Consider the following 19,362-nt stretch of genomic DNA (forward strand, 5'->3'; position numbering starts at 1 on the left):
TGTGTTTCTGTTTTTGTTTGTCCATAAGCCTCTATTGTATATGAGTTGAAATGCATTACTATGACTATTTTTTCTTACTAGATTACAATGAGATAACAAAGGTGTGTACAGCCAAAAAGTGTATTTAAGTTCTGGATGCAATGACAGCCTGTAAAAAACACTGAATCTTGATGTAATTTGATCATGGTTAATTAGTCATCGATCTGCCTTGGCAGAACTAATGTGCATTTCGGTGAATTAGGTTGTGATACATTACTGTTACCAGTTTTTATTTAATGTCCGTCAACTATCTAAGGTTTACACAACAAATAAAGTAGCTATAATTGGGTACCAATGCCAACTGTGAATAAAACTGACTACCTCTGCTATCATCTGATCAAAACTAAACATTCATTGACTACCTCTGCTATCATCTGATCAAAACTAAACATTCATTGATCTGGCTTATCAGGCGCAGCATCATTTTTTGTGTGTATATGTGTGCATGTGGAGGTTGGGAATGGATGTTGGATGTTGGATATGATCTGACTTGCCAAGAGTAATCTGTATAATTAGTGTTAAACAAGCTGAAATACAAAACTATAGCCATTACTTTTTTTAGACCACATCAATAATTCTGAGAAGGCCACAGTCAAACATAAGCTATAGGTGTAGGGTATGGAGGCAGTCTTTATATAAAAGTGACTTACTTCTATTGCTGTTTAACAACTGTCAAATAGTTATTCAACTGGCTTGACAGGAACAGTATCAGTGTGTGTGTGTGTGTGTGTGTGTGTGTGTGTGTGTGTGTGTGTGTGTGTGTGTGTGTGTGTGCCTATCATTTTTGCATTAACTGTGCAGGGGGAAATAGTGAACAGGAAGTTCCCTTCCTTACTAGTATTTTGAGTTTAAAAAGTGTTGCTTATACAGATTAAATAAAGAAGGGTAAGGAATTCTGCAGCAGTTACCAAATATGCCATAACTTTATAGGATAATAATAATAATGAAACTAGCCCACTGATTAGGAAAACCTGTGATTGATAAACAAGATTATTAGCCAGATCTTACTGGCAGGCATAGAGAAAGACCTACAGAATGTATATGTTTCTTGTCTAGAATGGCAACAAACTATACCCCATTCTGGATTTTAAAGTCCCTTAATCCAGATGCATATCGAAGCACCAGCATAATTTAAATATACTGCTACGGGTATCGTGTTATCATTAGTGAACTATATTAATGAGCATCAAGACATACTAGTCATAATGGAATCTGCTACCAAATTTCCAGAAGCACTGTCATTACTCAAGGCTAACACTAACGTTATTCTCATGGAACTGGTTACTGTTATTTGCGAGAGTAGTTATCCCTAAGGGGATACTTACTGAGCAAGGAAATCCCTTTATGTCAAGGATACCACACTAGTTATGTCACTGCTTTAAAGTCAGAAATTGAAGGCATCTATCTACCCTTTGCAGACTAATAGAATAACAGAGAGATTAAATCAGTCACTGAAATCTATGCTGAAGAAAGTTGTTAATACATGTGGTAAAAACTGGGACTAGTTGTTACTCTTCTTGCAGTTTGCAATCAGAGAGGTACAGTACACTTCAACTGTGTACATCTGATTTGAACTTTTGTATTCTAGGCATCAGATAGAGTTACTTGTCATTGCTAATGAAATCCTGGAAGAGAAAAGGGTACGATTTAAAAGGGGTGAAAGAATACTATGCTACAGGATATAATAAAACTGGTATGGTCATAGTAAGGGAGCAAATGCAGAAAACTCAGGAAGTGAAAGAATGAGTTTATCACAAAAAAGCCTAACTCAGACAATTTAACTAAGGATATCACATAGGAATGTCTGTGCACTCCACAAAAAAAACTAATTTATGGCTAAATGAGAGAGAGTATGATTACTTGGACTTCTGACATTGGGTACCAGATCTCCAAATCAACCTATAGAGGTCAGAACCATTCCCCATATATAGTGAATGCACACAATAAGATGTGAGGAGATTTTTGGTGTAAGGTAAGCATCTGCAATGCCATCTCAGATATTCCTTAACACAGTTTGATAAATATGTTTCTTATACCAGTACATTAAGGAGTGCCTTTCCAGCATGGTTTAGCCTACTTTAGAGTTCAGAAACCAGATAAGCACTGACTCCAAAACATTACTTTTTTCCATCACCATTGATAGAGTTGGAATTGCTTTATTGATACAGTTTGAGTATTTTTGACATTAGTGATGTATGGGACCTATAAAGAGGTAGGTGCAGGCAAATTTCTCATAAGTACTGACATACCCATTGTATTTTCCATTTGGTATCTGACCACAACATCCTAGAGCATGTAGTATGCCAGGACGTCACTCCCAGGGCAATTTGAAGTTGCCAACATTCTCTGTAACACTAATGAGCTAAGAAGAGACTTAAGCCTTTTCTCCAGTCTGTGATGGCCTTTACAGGACCTTATATGGCTTACATCGTCATTCCAAAGGAAAGGAAAATTAAAGGGCAGGCAAGCAGGAATAAAGGAAATGCTTCTCAAACATCTGATATGCCTAGTTAGTCAGAGAATGATTGTTTTGGTGAGGCAGTTTTGCAGTCTGTTCAACTGGAGACCTCTAATTATGCCTATTTATAGGCCACCTTGCAACTAGATTCTAGTCCAACCTACAAGTTTGACACACTGGATTCGGATTCTGCAGATGTCCAAGTCTGAGCACACAAAGCCAAATCTTGGTCTAGAGTGTCTTGGGAGAATGGAGGCCCTCCAGTATTTTGTTCAGAGAAGATGCCATGGGTCATGAGGTGAAAGTCTGGTATTACTATCTCAAGTCCAGATCATACAGCATCACAATCCTCATAGAAATACACAGAAGGTGAAGACAATTTCACCACCATCTAGTCCCTGTCATGTATCTCTTCTGAAGTTGGGGGAGCCTTCTACCTCCTCCCTACTCTAGGTTCTCCCAGATCAATGGTTGATCCTGGCTCAAGAATTTCTAAAATCTGTGAAGAGCCTTCAATCAGGACCTAAACCTTATGTGTCTGTAATCCCCTCGACAAAGAGAAAGAGGGACCAGTCTCCTGCACAAGGTGAGAACTTTAAAGAATATGAGGAGGAATATCTAAACTATTCCTTTCAGACTTTTTCTACCTTGCTATGATGGTGACAGACAGGACACAATATTTTCTGGGGTTCTTAGAAAGGAAATCTTATTTGAGGGGAATTCCCACTAGAATGAAGGTGTACTTCAAAATAGCAAGGAAGAGAGGCATCTGAGGCACTAAAGAAATATTTTGATTTGTTAGACCAGGGTGTCTCTGAACCAGTGCCTAATCCTCCATCCTTGGGAGCTCTGGAGGATGCCTTCTTAGCAGCCAGCCAGGAAACAAACTATCAGTCTTCTATTCCTGAAAAAACATCATGGATTCTACAGTGTCCAAAAGTCTCAGTATTTCTACAACAATTATGTGGCAGATCCAGCAGTGGTGTCCATGGATCCAAAAAACAGGGTCTAAATAGGTTCCTATTCTCAATACTCTCACAATGGCAAAGAAAGCTGATTGCTGGATAGATTTGGGAAGAAAGTATATACAGCTGCTACCCTGATATTTACAGAAATCAACTGGCAGACACACATGATCAAATCTAGATAGCTCTCCTAAGCCAGCTAATAGAAAAGACTGTTAATGTGTCTAATGGTGACCTGATGGAAAAACATTTGGAACTCAACCAGACAGCTAGTCAGGTGGCAAAACATTTGATCAGATGTGGATATGATGCTGAATGCAGCATCCATTGCAGCAGCTATGGGTTATGTGATCAGAATATGTTTGGATGAGGCAAAAGCCTCTGTCAGAGGATGTCAAAGTACAACTCATGATGTTTACTTAGATAAGGAGATGTTTTATAGGAACACGATCTGTGAAGTGCTTAAGAAGCTGAAGCAAAGGGACAACGTTTCACAGGATGTTGAATTGCTTTGTCACCTCTACCTCTCTGTCACAGTATGACAGTTACCCATCAAAATGAGATACCTACTATTGCAGCAAGACCAAACCAACAAAAGGAAAAGGCCAATTTAAGAAGATATATCAGGAATAAAGCAAGAGAAAACTTGGGAGACCCAATAGAGTTGCCTCCCATTGGAAGCAGTCATGACTATAGGGACATACTACCCCCTCTTCCTAAATCCTGATCCCCATACACTTCTCTACTGCAACCCTACATCGGTCAGGACAGCTGGGAGACTATCAGGGTATTTCCCAGTCTGAAAACAGTAACAGAATACAGATGGGTCTTCAAAATTATCTCAGATGGGTTCAGATATCACCTTACAAATGCTCCCAACACATAAAGGATATACCCCCAACCAAGGGATACAATTTACCTTAATCCTCTCATGCTGAAGGACCTCTTAACACTGTATCTTATGCAAATAATACCCTAATCAAACAATACAATGGGCTTTATTCAAAAATATCCCTAATCCCCAGAAAAGAGGACAAGTTGAGACATGTCTTTGATCTTTTAAAGCTAAATGAATTCCTCAAAATTCCAAAACTCAAAATGATAACACTAGGCTTTGTTACCCCCAGTATCTCTCGAAGCCCTGATGGTAACCTTAGACCTCAAAGATGCCTTCTTCCACATTCCAGTCCACAGGAACCAGAGGTCCTTTCTCTGTTTCAAAGCATGAAGCACACACACACAACTGTTTTGTTTGTATTCTTCTCCCAAGACATTTGCAAAGTGAGTGCCTGATTCCATTACTTGTTTTTTACAACCAAGGATATCCATATACACCGATATGTTAATGTCTACCTCATTCAGCTAGTTTCCTTCAAGGCAGTCAAGGCACTTTCTTTTACCATGGATCTGTTCCAAACTCTGAAGTAATCCTTGAACATTCACAAATCAAGCCTCTTTCTATCTCAGACAGTAGTTTCATTGGGTTACTCACTAGACACAGATTGGCAGAAGGATTTTCTGCCTCAAGAGAATATGGATGATATACTTAAGCCTTTCCTCAATTTATCCAGGGGAAAAATGCAACACTCAGGGAATGCCTCAGGCTCTGGTATCTATAGCTTCTACCATCCTGATGGTTCCATTGGTGAGGTTAAATGTGAGGAAAAATAGTATCCAAAATCAGTCTGTAGCCAACACAAGCAATTCCTGGAGGATACAGTTCCAGTCATGCCCTACATTTCCAAATAACTACTGCAGTGGCCTGTGCAAGTAAAAAAAAACAGGGATCTCAATCAACTAGTGTTCCTCCAGCCATGCACTGACTACAGATTCTCACTACCTAACAGTGGGACATTCACAGAGACCTTCAAGTTCAAAGGGCAAGGAATACAGCTCAGTAAAAATATAAAAGTGTTAAAGAAATGATGTCACTGATTCAAGTTATCAAGGCTTTCAAACAAATTTGGATTCAGGGTGACCACCAAGTAGTGAGAACTACCACACTCGTATAGTACATCAGCACACAAGGAGAAATAATATCTTACTTTCCATTTCCTGGTTGAAGATATACTTGGGAAGTATTCTTACAATAATTGATGACCCTAAAGCCTGTCTCCAATTACTTTCAGTAAAGCACTTTGGCAAAACAACTCAACAGGTGCAGTACAGAATACATATTGCGTCTTGGGCTAGGGCAGAATTTCTTAAAGCCATACTATAAGACATGTTACAGTTTAGCAATTTATCTCATGCTAACCTCCTTTGTAAGCAGAAGCTCTAAGAATTGTTCCAGTAGTCAAGACTACTGCAACAGTGATCTAAATGAAGATCAAAGTACATTTGCAGAAGAACTTAACATAATAGTGGATTAATGAATAGATCTCTGTTGCACTGCAGCATTCTCAGACCATCTCCTCATTGTCAGTTCTGGCCATGATGTGGGGCATCCTACACTGACTTGGGGTAGCCCTTTCCAAAGCTCTCCCCTCCCTTTCTCTCTCTCCCTTTTTCCCCAAGGCTTTGGGTCAGCTCAGATTGAAGGAGCTCTCTTTCATCCTACTGCTCCTCATGCACTGATGGATTTATTTGCCTTGCTCTTGCCTCTTGGACCTTCTCTTAGCTTCCAAGAGTATTACTCTAATACACTGGGCAAAAAAGCCTAAGATGACCTCCAGTGCTTTATTCTGGAAATTGCCTGACCTCCCATGTGTGGCATCTGCAAAACAGAGGAGGAAGAGTTCTGGGAGCTCTACAAGCCAGACCAGATGTCTGGGGCAATGCAGCAGAAGTGCTAGTACTGTACTGTTATGCTAAGATCTTGTAATTATAAATTTTCCTCACTGCTAATTATGTGAGCCTCTGACTGCACAAATACCCTGCCTGATTTACTTAGGCAGAGAGGCCTGGGGTGATCATTTAGAATTAGTTATGCAGTGGTCCTCTGCTTGTGTTGGGCTGATGAGGCAAAGGCTCCACACAGAAGGAAAGCATGCTGTGCCATTTCATCTTCTGGAAGGTTTTGCGATGGCATCACTGAGCTCACCTTGTCAGTCTTCTCAGAAATAGGATTCCTAAAAATGACATATAGCTGATGTGGAATACACTCCCCAGGATTCAGCAAACTTCCGTGCAAGAATAGCTTATTCTTGCATGGAAGGGACCATTCCTGTGCAGCACGGCAGCTTGTCATGCATATTCTTGAAGGCGCACTGCCATGCTCTAATACGGACATGATGCTGTGTACGAGTGCAGGAGGTGTGTCTGAGAACAGTGCTCTCACAATACACACGCCCCTGCACTCCATAATTGCCATATGGCAATGTAAATGTAGCAAAAGTGTCCGCAGACACCATTACCTCCAACCTCACAAGAAATCTGGACAAAGCCATAACAATAAAGAACAAATGTGAGATATTGCTCTCACAAACTTATAAAGTCAATAGAATGACAGGCTTTGCACTAGCATGAACTTCCCAAAGGGTATGACGTGTAAAACTCAAATGTCTGTCATTATTTATTAACTGCAGTCATTAATGCTTTGCCACTAATCTGTCAGAAAGCCACAATTGTATGGAAAATGAACCAAAAATATAAGGCACAAATCTGGACATTCTGTGAAAAGTTGTACAGTACAGAGGTATCACGGGCACTGTTAGTGTCTGTGGAGCATACCTCCCAAATGCAAAGCCTGTCATGTCATCACCGTTTGAAAAGCACAAACACCCCCCCCCCCCCACAGATAATGTTGCAGAAAGCAATATGCATACTCCTACAATACAAAAATAAAACACAACAGTTTTTTTTTCAGTCCACAGTAAAGTTTAGGCATAGTTGAGTGGGTGTGCACATCACGAAGCCCTGCTCAGCCTAGCTTACACATCACAAGGAGCTAAATAAGAATATACATAAAAAAAGCACATTGGAAATAGTGAAGTGATTAGAGCGTTTGCTGTGCAAGTAGCTGTTCCCGATTTGATCCCCACTGAAACCAGTTAGCCTTTTACATGTAAAAGCAGTACATCATATTATTTTTTTTTTAATAATTAGGTAGTAAATAACATATATTTGTTAACCAGAGTAGTGTAGTAGGTCCAGATGTGAGGTGTCAGTATAATAAAGCTGTGAAACCTCATATAAACACAAGTGCCCCATACAGTATAGTCACACAAGAATAAATATAATGAAACCACATAGGGGATGTCAGGGAAGATAAACAAAATTATAATATGTCAGGAATGATGAATCAATTCCATACAGCTGATAGTCTATAAAATAAAACATAAGCAATGCTAAGCATTGCACAGCTATGCTTACCAGCTGTAAATATGAATGCTAAGCAATGAGTAGCCCAGCTAAGTGGATTTGCCCATTGTTAAGCAGTGCTGAACCTGCCCCTTTAAGCACTGCCAACCTTAGCTAAGCAGGTTTGCCCATAGCTTAGCTTAGATCAGCATATTCAAAACTGTCCAATCATGGCAAAGTGTGAGAAATTGGCCATATTTAAACTTCGCAGGTGGGAATACAGCTCATAGCAGGTTGTAGCTCCCCACTGTAGGTGGTATGGCAGGTGTGTTGGAGAAGGCATGTGCTTTTGGGCACAGTGCTGGCATATACAAGGTCATGGTAGGACTCCGTGTTAAAAAACCATGATGTCAGATTGCTGCAGGACCAGTACCAGGGCTCCCAATACAAAGCAGAGGCCTGGGAAAGTCTTGCCCATGATCTCACCAGTGCCATTGGCAGCCCTCAGACTGGAGAGCAGGTTCGGCACCACTATGCCGACTTGAAGTCGAGAAAGAGGGAGCTCTTGGACCAGTAGGTTCAAGAAGCACAGAAGAGGGGTGATGTCCCTGGCATGTGTAAGTATTCATAGCAATAACTGTTTACCAAACTCCAGCCTGTGTATGTGATGGATAGGTATGCATAAATGTTTCTCTATCTTCTTTACAGCTCCAGCTGAGCCGGCTGTGAACCAGGAAACCCATGCAAGCAGGTTGTAAAGGCTGCATTGCGAGGCTGGTGAGTAACAATCTAGCTTGTAGTATTCATACCAAATAAATATAAAGGAGTAGAATGTCACCAGGCAGTATTAAAATGGGTATGGTTTGTACTGAATAAACCAGACAATATTATAGTAATAGTCTCATATAAGTTATATATAATTAAAACTGTAACTAACTGCCTGTCACTAAAATTCAAAACCCTGGACTGGTTGTGTTCACTCTGGCATGATATGAATTAAAATGTGTACAGGTTATGCATAGCAACTATAGCTCTGAAAGCATTAAACAATCAAGTCTCATCTGCCAAATTTAGTGCCTCTGTAAGACATGAGATTAACTGATATGAAATGTTTCATGCACCAAGATCTGATATCTGAAAAGTAACATTGTGTTAACCACTGTTTCCCACACTGTGCTATGTAAAAAGGTATGTATAGGAATGTATGTATAAGAATGTTGTAATTACAAGGGCAGATTGTACAACAAAAAGAGAATGAGACAAAAATCATTCAAGAAGGAGACAGCAGGTTCTCGAAAGCTCCTTCTGATGAAACACCAACTTGTATTTTTAGCAGAAACAGCCACGGTTCGAATTCTAGGAGTGGTAATAAGCCGTATGCATAATTTCAACTAGGATTTTGTGAATATGTGTAGAAACAGTCAGGTAGTGTCAACATAAATACCCTCCACAGGTCTTCCAGGTAACAGAAGGTACAAAGTAGCTATAAGAAGGCTGTAGTTAAACTGTGTCCAACACCCACAGTCCAACCCTAAGGCTGCAAATGACAGCAAGATAAGTACATACACCAAGTGGTCTCCCCCAAGAAATGTTCAAAAGTGTCATGCTGTCACAGCTACCAGTCCCTGCTGTAAACAACCAGGGTGACCGATAGAAGACAAGGCAGAGTATGGCAGTTGTGCACGCGCGCACACACACACACACACACACACACACACACACACACACACACACACACACACACACACACACACACACAATATGAGTGCACATATGTAACCCTGACTATGAGAATATGGGTAGAAACAGTCAGGTAGTGTTAGCAAAAACTCCCTCCATAGGTCTTCCAGGTAAGAGAAGGTATAAAGCAGGTATAAGAAGGCTGTAGTTATACTGTGTCCAACATCCATGGTCCAATCCCCAAGGCTGCAAATGACAGTAAGATAAGTACATACACCAAGTGGTCTCCCCCAAGAAATGTTCAAAGATGTCATGCTGTCACAGCTACTAGTCCCAATTGCCAACAACCAGGGTGACTGATAGAAATCAAGGCAGAGTATGTCAGCAGCACACACACACACACACACACACACACACACACACACACACACACACACACACACACACACACACACACACACACACACACACTCACACACATACATTGGGACAGTTTCAGATGTTACTGGGTTTGTTGTAACATCCTTTATGAGGAATATAATATCGGTAATACCAATAGATGTGAGTATTTACTGATTGCATTCCCCAGAGTCCACGACTGATTTACCAAGGACACCAACTGTCTGAGGAACAGACAAAACATAACAGGCAGACATGTGGCCAGTCTGTGGACAGCGTGCCAGTGGAGAGGTATTTCAGAGACATATCACTGTCAGTCATGAAGTCACTCACTAAATGCATGTTCACACAAACCCTGACAATCTATCAATCCACCATGTGTATAACAGCACCGATGGCATAGAATCAGTTCACAAATCTGGGGATATGTCCCTCATGTTGTTTGGCTGTCTCCACATGTCCTGTGATGTATTGCCATCTACTGTATGTGAATCTGTAGCCCACCACCTCTGTAATGTCCCCCACACAGGCAAGGAAAAGGGACAAGGCCCACATTAAGGAATGTCCCATATGTCAGAACTAGCAGCAGTGTCCAGGCCCACAGCACAATACTATGTGGGCACCTACATAGTGGTATGGCCTTAGCAATACCTAATATCTGCACATCTGTACAGAGGACAGACAGAAAGTAGATAGCCAACAGGTTATGCATTAGGATGAATGTTTTGAAAGATAGAAGTCTGAAACTGAAAGATATGCCATTACTACATGACAGCAGTCCTCAATGACATGTCCAAAAAACATAGTAGTCTACAGTTAATATGAACATATCAGATCAATATCCAATAGGAGATACATAAAAACATACATCTCAAACACCAAGAACAAGATAGTCAGTACTCAGAGTCCCAGCTTTGCATGCAGGGGTGTATGGTTCTAGTACTACAATCTACAATCTACTCTTACTTGGAAAAGCACTGTTAAAAGTCCTAACGTAATGATGCAATATGTGTTAAACTATTTTTGTGAACCAGTGAACTGTAGCAGGTGTAACATGCAATTGTGACTGCATATAACCTGGGATACTACCCATGTATAAACAAATACAAAGAAAATGATTGTGCTACTACCCAGGTGTCCCATACAGTATAGTCACACCCCTTGCTACTGTAATGACAGCACATAGAAGCATGTTATGTACAGGAAATTAAATACACTTATTAAATATGTCATTACCCTGCTATTTTATCAGACTGGAATGTGATCACTGGTTACCAGGACTGAGCTATGCTTAGCAGGTTTTAGCATTGTTTAAATGTAAATGCTAAGCAGATTTGTGCAGTGGTAAGTGAAGCCTACATGGTGTAAGTGCCTATTTGTTTAACCATATGTTAGCACTGCTTACCATAATGAAAACCCACACAAACCCGCTTAATGCTGCTAAAAACTGCCTTAATCACTCTATATCCAACAGTCCTTGTTCTGCCTAGCAACAAAATAAACAGCCTTTGTAGGTTTTGAATCTAGAACCCTGCACACCATAGTCAAAGCAATTTACCAGTAAGCCACCCACCTCAGCTGCATGATTTTAGGATGTTTTCTCAAATATACCCTTCTTTACAGCTGGTTTACCAATAGAGAAGAGACACTTTGCAATTAGGAAGAATTGGTATCTATATATATATATATATATATATATATATATATATATATATAAAGAAACATATACATATATAGTGAGATAGATATGTATGAAGATCCATATATGTGTATAACAATATATAGATATATTACCAATAAATACTGAGATGTGTGTGTGTGTGTGTGTGTGTGTGTGTGTGTGTGTGTGTGTGTGTGTGTGTGTGTGTGTGTGTGTATATATATATATATATATATATATATATATATATATATATATGCATAGATGTCCCAAAATGCCCATACAAACATATGCTGCTGATAGACCACCCATAACTGGGGCAGCATGCAGAGCTGGATACAAAAAGAAGCCATGACATTCACATCTGCCCCCCACACAGTCCAAATAAATAAGGGAACAGTACACTGCTACAAAATCATGATAGGCCCTACACAATGGCCAGACATACAACAACCTCTTAGCAAAGCAACTAAAATGTCTGAACACAGCAAAGAGAAATATAACCAGCCAGTAATTCACACATGTTTATTGTACTCTGATGTCTTGGCCAAAGCCTTCAAGGAATAAAACATTACAAGAAATACATGACTTAATCACAAGAAGCAATTAACACTTAATTACATAATTAAATACATAGCCTCCTAGTACACTCCTCATTTAACCCCGTATGGAATAAAGTATCAAATTTAATATATAATTGTCTTTTTGTAAATGTTTCATCAAACTGAGGGATAGGCTATTTCAAAAATAGTATCTTGGAACCCACTACTGTCCCCATGGTGGGATTTATTCAAATGTACGGCAATAGAACTGTCATCTTTCTTATCAGTAATATGTCTCACATGTTCGAACAGCCTAGTTTCAAAACGTGTTACTCACCCCCACATAAAATATATTACAAGGGCATCTAAGATTCTTTATACACCAACCTCTTGAATATACAGACATCAACATGTTTTCCAGCCTTTCCACTCAGCAGGAACGACAGCACTAAATAATGATAGACCAGTATACCTATCAACCTCCTACTGTATGACGTCTGGACAAAGCCTGACATAATTAGTGGACAGAGGCCCAAATACATGGCCATACTTGAAATATTGCTGTTATACAATGAGAAAGTTGCTGGTGTTACAGGGTTTGTTGTAACATATCTTTTCTGAGGGATATAAAGTCAGAAAAACAAATGGATGTTACCATTTACAGAATGCAATCACCAGAGTATACTACTGACTTGCCAAGGACCACAGCTATCTGGGGAACAGACCAAAAATAACAGGCTAACATGTGGCCATTATGTGGATGGCCCTACAGTTGAGAGCTATGCAGAGACAAACCTTTGTCAGACTGAAACCCATGCAGAAGTTGCATGTGTAGACAAACTCTGTTAAACTAGTAGTATTACAAACATATAACAGCAATACTCACATTCTGCCCCTAAGTCTTGAACCTTCTCCACCATTTAGTTGCCTTGTCTTCACAAGTCTTGTAAGAAATAATAGCTCACACAACTCCAGGATATCTTCCTCACAAGTAAGGGAAAGGGCCAATGCCCACATGGAGTACTCAATTATAGGAGTATGTTGCCATGACATCGGCTATTGGAAGAACTACACAGCTGCTTTGCATGCAATTAGCAAGTGGTTAACACCAACAGGTGCACCAGCCATCACCTGGTCATGAGCATCACCTACAAAAGCCATGCTACCACCTATTCAAACCAGCTCTATCCCTGTAGTGGAGAGAGAGAGAGAGAGAGAGAATACTACAAACCAAACCAAAACAAAATAAAATAAAACAAGGGACATATACAAGTGTACATAGAAGAGAAGACAATACTAAAACAGGTATGTAAACATGTATGTATGTAACTGAATGTAGTACTTGGTCTGTAATAATGGGATAGATGATGTGGAAAACTTTATATGTGCCATCAAGACTTGTTGTTGTAATGATGTACTGCTCAACAACTGCTATGGACATAGCATTTGGCCCTGTGGGCAGTGGGCCATACATGCCAACTGTGAAGATCAGCACTGAATGACAAGATGTAAGCCATCATAGTGTGTGTTCTGTACCCCAAGACATATATATTAGTGTGGCAAATATCTGGTGGTGGAAGTAATGAAATTATGATAGACACATGAGTTTCAGACCCCACCACCTGCAGGACAGTCATGTTAATGTGAAATGTATCATGCACAAATGTCATAGGTTTGTAAAAGGCTTACCTGCACTCTGTCCCTATATATACCCCCCCCTAATGTTAGGCTGTATCCACATGTGACACCCGTCTGTTTTGTAGCAAGGCAGAACAGTGCAGCTGTGGAGGAAGGAGAGTTAGAGAGTGTGGACCTGATGTTTGAATGCACCGCATATATATATCTATCTATCTATATATATATATATATATATATATATATATATGGGTCTACTTCATTTGATCGAAAGACCATTTGACCTAAACCTATTTGATCGAACTTTCATTTGATCGAAAACCAGTATCCAAGGCATAAAACTGGGATTTGTCCTCCTCCCCAATGTCATGTTACCCTGGAGTTGGTATATATAGCTAGGGGGGTGTGGAGGGTGCAGCTTCCCACATTGGGGGGTGTGGGGGCGAAGTCCCCCACCTAGTTTCCTTTAAAAGAAGAAAATAAAACATGTACAGATTTTAAATGAAAATAGGTGGGAGGCTTCACCCCCCCACACCCCGAATGTGGGTGGCTGCACCTCCACCCCCCCAACTATATATATATATATATATATATATATATCTATATATCTATATCTATATATATATATATATATATATATATATATATATATATATATGTATACCAACTCCAGGGTCACACGACATTGGGGAGGTGGACAAATCCCAGTTTTATGCCTTGAATACTGGCTTTCGATCAAATGAAATTTTGATCAAATTGGTTTAGGTCAAATGGTCTTTCGATCAAAAGAAGTAGACCTATATATATATATGTATGTCTAAAGATATACAGACACACAAACCTATATATATGGGGAAGAGGGAGGGGGAACAATTACTAAATATATCCTCTGAGACAAATGCAGTACAATTTAATTCCAATGTGCTGGCGAATGGCAACTGTAATGTTGATGATTTTTTTCTTACGGATTTTAATGAACAACATGTTGTATCATGCAATATTCTGATTAATGATTGTGGTGATTTTAAAATATATAATTACAGTGACATAGTTTTTCAAAACAGTCTTGCGAACATTTTTGAAAAAGGTTTGTCCTATGCCCCTAGTAGGAAAGGCACACTAGACGGAATTCTTATTCATTTAAAGTTATTTACACGTAAATTAAATTTAAAAACAATTTTCAAAGATAATTCTGAATTACATATAGGAAGGGAAATATGTAAGAAACCTAGTCTTTTTAATCCTCCATTACATCCTGTCATACAGACTTTTGAAAGAATGTGTGAGCATGATATACGACAAATGTTTAAAATGGAAACACACAGTGAAATGCAAGGCAACCTAAATTTACAAGAATCACAATTATGAAATGCAGTCTGCAATAATAGAAATATATGTGTTATGAAACCAGACAAAGGGGGTGGTTTAGCTATTATGAATGTTAATACATATGTAGAAAAAATGCTTGGGTTGCTATATAATGACACATACCCAGAATTAGTTTAAATGAGAAGAACATTCTTTATAGAAAAGATGATATGGTCTTGGATGAGCTTTTATTTAATAGGGAAATTAGCTTGGAGGAACATAATTTCATGTCAGTTAAAAATCCAAAAATCCCAACCATATTCAGTATACCCAAGCTACATAAAGACCTTGTTGACCCCCCTCTTCGTCCTATTGTGGATGCAAAAGCTGCAAAGACTTATTTTATAGCTAAATTCATTGATGTACAGTTAAAAGACATTTTGTTAAACTGTACATGGATAGTAAAAGACTCTTGGTATCTCCTTAAAAAAACTTGAGAAAGATATGTATACAGATGGCCTGCCCTTTATTACCATAGACGTTAGGGACCTTTTCTCAGTGATCCCGCATGATACAGGGATTGAGTGGTTTTATCTATATTTATGTAGATATACCACTATTAGACATGACTGGATCTTAACACTTAGAACTTTGATGGAACTAATACTTGATACAAATGTCCTTGTATTTGAGGGACAATTATTTAAACAAGTAAAGGGAGTAGCAATGGGAACCATTTGTGCTCCCATTTTTGCAAATATTGTCTTAGCTTTCTGGGAAAGGGAGTTTGTGTTTACTAGTACTTTTTCGGGGTACTGGAAGTATTATTGCAGGTACCTTGATGATGTTCTTATATTCTGGGACAATAGTGAGGAAGAATTACAGCACTTTTTGTCCTTTTTGAAAGAAAGTACAGATTTCCTTGATTTTACACAGTCTTAATAAAGAGGCTATTAATTATTTAGATATCACTATTTCAAAGGAGAGAGAAGATCAGGCCTTCAAGACAACATTATATAGAAAGCTGACCAATTCTAACACTTTACTTCATTACAACAGCTTTCATCCAATACATCAAAAAAGGGCCTTAGTAAAAGGGCAAGCGGTACGTCTTGCAAGAATGGTGTCAGATTGGGATGATTTTCTTCATGAAATTCAGATATTAGAAGATATGCTTTTACATAGGAACTATCCCTATGATTGTTTACATCCTTTGCTACAAGAAGTGGTTAAAAAGAGGCAGAGAGGTATTTTATCACCTCTACTGGGGAAAGGTACTTCATTTGATATGGCTAACAAAGAGAATGATAAAGAACGTAACACTAGTTTTTCTGTTACAGGTGTCTTTAGTTATAATAACAAATTTTATAATATTTGTGAAATCTTGCAACAAAATTAGAATATATTTAATATTGATCCTGAATTTAATGAGCTGATGGGTTTTAATCCTAAGATAGTTTATAAAAAGGATTTGCGTTTCAAAAACATGTTGGAGAAGAATACTAGAGGGTGTTTGGAGATAGGAAAAATGTCGAAATGTGTTTTTTGTTTGCAATGTAAATACATTTTAGAAGGGACTAGTGTCTCAATACCTAATTATGGAAAATGTTTCTATAAACAGAAGTTTTCCTGTAGTACAAAAGGTGTGGTGTATCTTGCCCTGTGTAACTTTTGTAAAAGTTTCTATATAGGTAAAACTATTAATGCACTAAGAACGAGAATATATCAGCATTACTATGACATTAAAAAGAAGGATGCAAAAAACGCCCTTGCCTCACATATCATGGAAAATGAAGGGCATTATTTTAGTTTTACTATTTTGGAACAGGTGTTTTTGAATGACAGAGGCGGTCCTAAAAATGATTTTTTAGAATTATTAGAGTTGAGGTGGCAATTGAGAACTAATGCCACCCAACAACCAGGGCTAAATAAGAATGTATCAATTGGTTCTATTCTTAGGTTAAAAGCTGATGGCTTCATATAGTTATTTGTTTATTTATTTAATCATTTTTATTTTATTTAAATGTATGTTAGAAATGTGTATATATAGTATTAAATAGAACTTTATGAAGTTTTAAGCCTTTTTATGTTTTATCAAATGTATTATCTATATTTATAGGTATTTATTTACTAATTTTGATAATATTCCTTTAAGTAGGAAGGATAGGCATAATTGTTGTTTGACTAACATGTGCATGATGGGATATATATATATATATATATATATATATATATATATATATATATATATATATATATAAATTTTTTTGAGTCAGTTGTCTGTTTGTTTTTCTATTAGATATTCTGATGAAGTTTTGTAATATACTAAATGAAAGCACTCAATAAACATCTTTTGTTGATCTTCTGTCCTGCTGGGGTTTATTTCTACTGGTTTGCTTTTCATTCATATATATATATATATATATATATATATATATATATATATATATATATATATATATATATATATATATATATATATATATATATATATATATATATATATATATATATATATATATATATATATATATTTCTATCAATACATTTCCCCTACTGTTGAATGACGGTGCTGCATGATATGTGTGAGAAAACATCACACATATCCATACACATGCACACACACATATGTATATAGTAGTAAGTGGGTGCAAAATGGACAGTTATGTCTGGTGTGAAATCCATGTTGGGAACACATTGTCCTTGTTTGTGAAGGTGAGATTGGTATGTTGGGGATGGATAGTAGGGATATTTGGGGAGGTAGGTGGGTTGGAAGACAGACAAGACAGCATACAGGAGCAGTATATGACATATGTGGTGGGTAAACACCTTGGGTGGGCGTGTTTGGAAAGTGGAAGCCCATGAGCTCCCAAATGGAAACAGTTGGACCAAGGTCCCCACCCATGGGTATTCATAACTGCACCTTCATGGCCTAAAGGTGCCTGAGCTGGGGGCTGAGCAGGAGGAGCATGTGGACCCTGTAATTGTGTACCAAGGGCCTCAAGGGAGTGTAGCACATCCCCCAAGTCTCTGTGGAGCTCCCTATGCACCAGACCCTGGACCTGACTTCAGGTGGCATGATCTTGTCTGTGTGTGCTCCTGGGGGGAACAAACACCATCCCCTGAGGTAGGTCCACCTGAAGGTAGTTCAGGTCCAGCAGATGATGATGAGGTCCCAAGGTGGGTCCCAGATGTGCTGTAGCCTGGTAACATGGCCAAATGAGGTGGGAGAGGTGATTCTGCTGGGAAAAGGCTTCCAAAACATGCTATTGTGTTACAGTTATAGAACATATGTGGGTAGTGATAGTCCACACAATCCAGGATTACATCTATCAGCATGCATAGATATCCCCATTAACACAAAATGCCAGATTTGGAGCAGTCACATAACAAACAGAACACATGCATATATGGAACCATAGTGGCCCTTACAATGGCATGCAGGTGACATTGTTAGCAACAGGCCACCAGTGATAATGTTTCAATATGGAACATGACTAGAAACACATTGCACTATTTGTCATACAATACGATATATGTCCCAACAGTAGGTTTGCTGTAAACATACCTGTTGAGTTGTGTGTTCAGATTATTCCTCTACTGCTCGGTACAATACCAAGGGATTTACATTTGTGCCAGTTAATAAACTGAGAATAGAAGAGATAGTGTTAGATATCAAACTATTTACAAGAAAACTGAATCTAGCAGTTATACACCAAGACAATACGAGTGGTGAGATCAATTTACTGAGTAGAAGTAATACATACAACCCCCTTTACAACAGGATATACATAACTTTGAAGTATGTACCCTCAATATGATTAGAGAAGGATACAAGAAAAGACACAAGGTAAAAGACAATCTTACAGAAGAAGAAAGGAGTATTTTAGATCAATTTAGTAACAACAAAAGAGTAAGAGTTATGAAACCAGACAAGGGGGGGTGGGGTGGTCCTCATGGACTGTTGGGACTACACTGAGAGAATGCAAAAACATTTAGATATGGATTGTAGGTATCGTATCATCTCTACGAATGAACTGAACATTTTATATAAACGAATAGACTTAATACTGGAAGACAACTTGTTACAAGGGCTTATTGATGTGGAACTATACAACTTCCTTAGAGTCCCTAAACCAGTTATACCAGAAATTTTTGGTATCCCAAAAATACACAAAGATATAATAGATCCCCCAATGAGACCAATAGTGACATCTAGGGGATCCAAAACTCAACCACTGGCAATATATGTTGATACCAAGTTAAAAAACATTTTATTTAAAATATGAACATATCCTGATAGACTCTTGGGATTTTTTGAAGAAATTTAACACAATACCATTTCATGAAGGTTATTTATTTTTAACAATTGATGTAAAAGATTTATTTTCAGTAATTCCACATAAGGAAGGTATGGAATGGTTTGAGAAAATG

This window comes from Protopterus annectens, chromosome 10.part0 (assembly GCF_019279795.1).
Source record: "Protopterus annectens isolate FY-2018-M chromosome 10.part0, PAN1.0, whole genome shotgun sequence".
In the NCBI taxonomy this organism is placed as follows: domain Eukaryota; kingdom Metazoa; phylum Chordata; order Ceratodontiformes; family Protopteridae; genus Protopterus; species Protopterus annectens.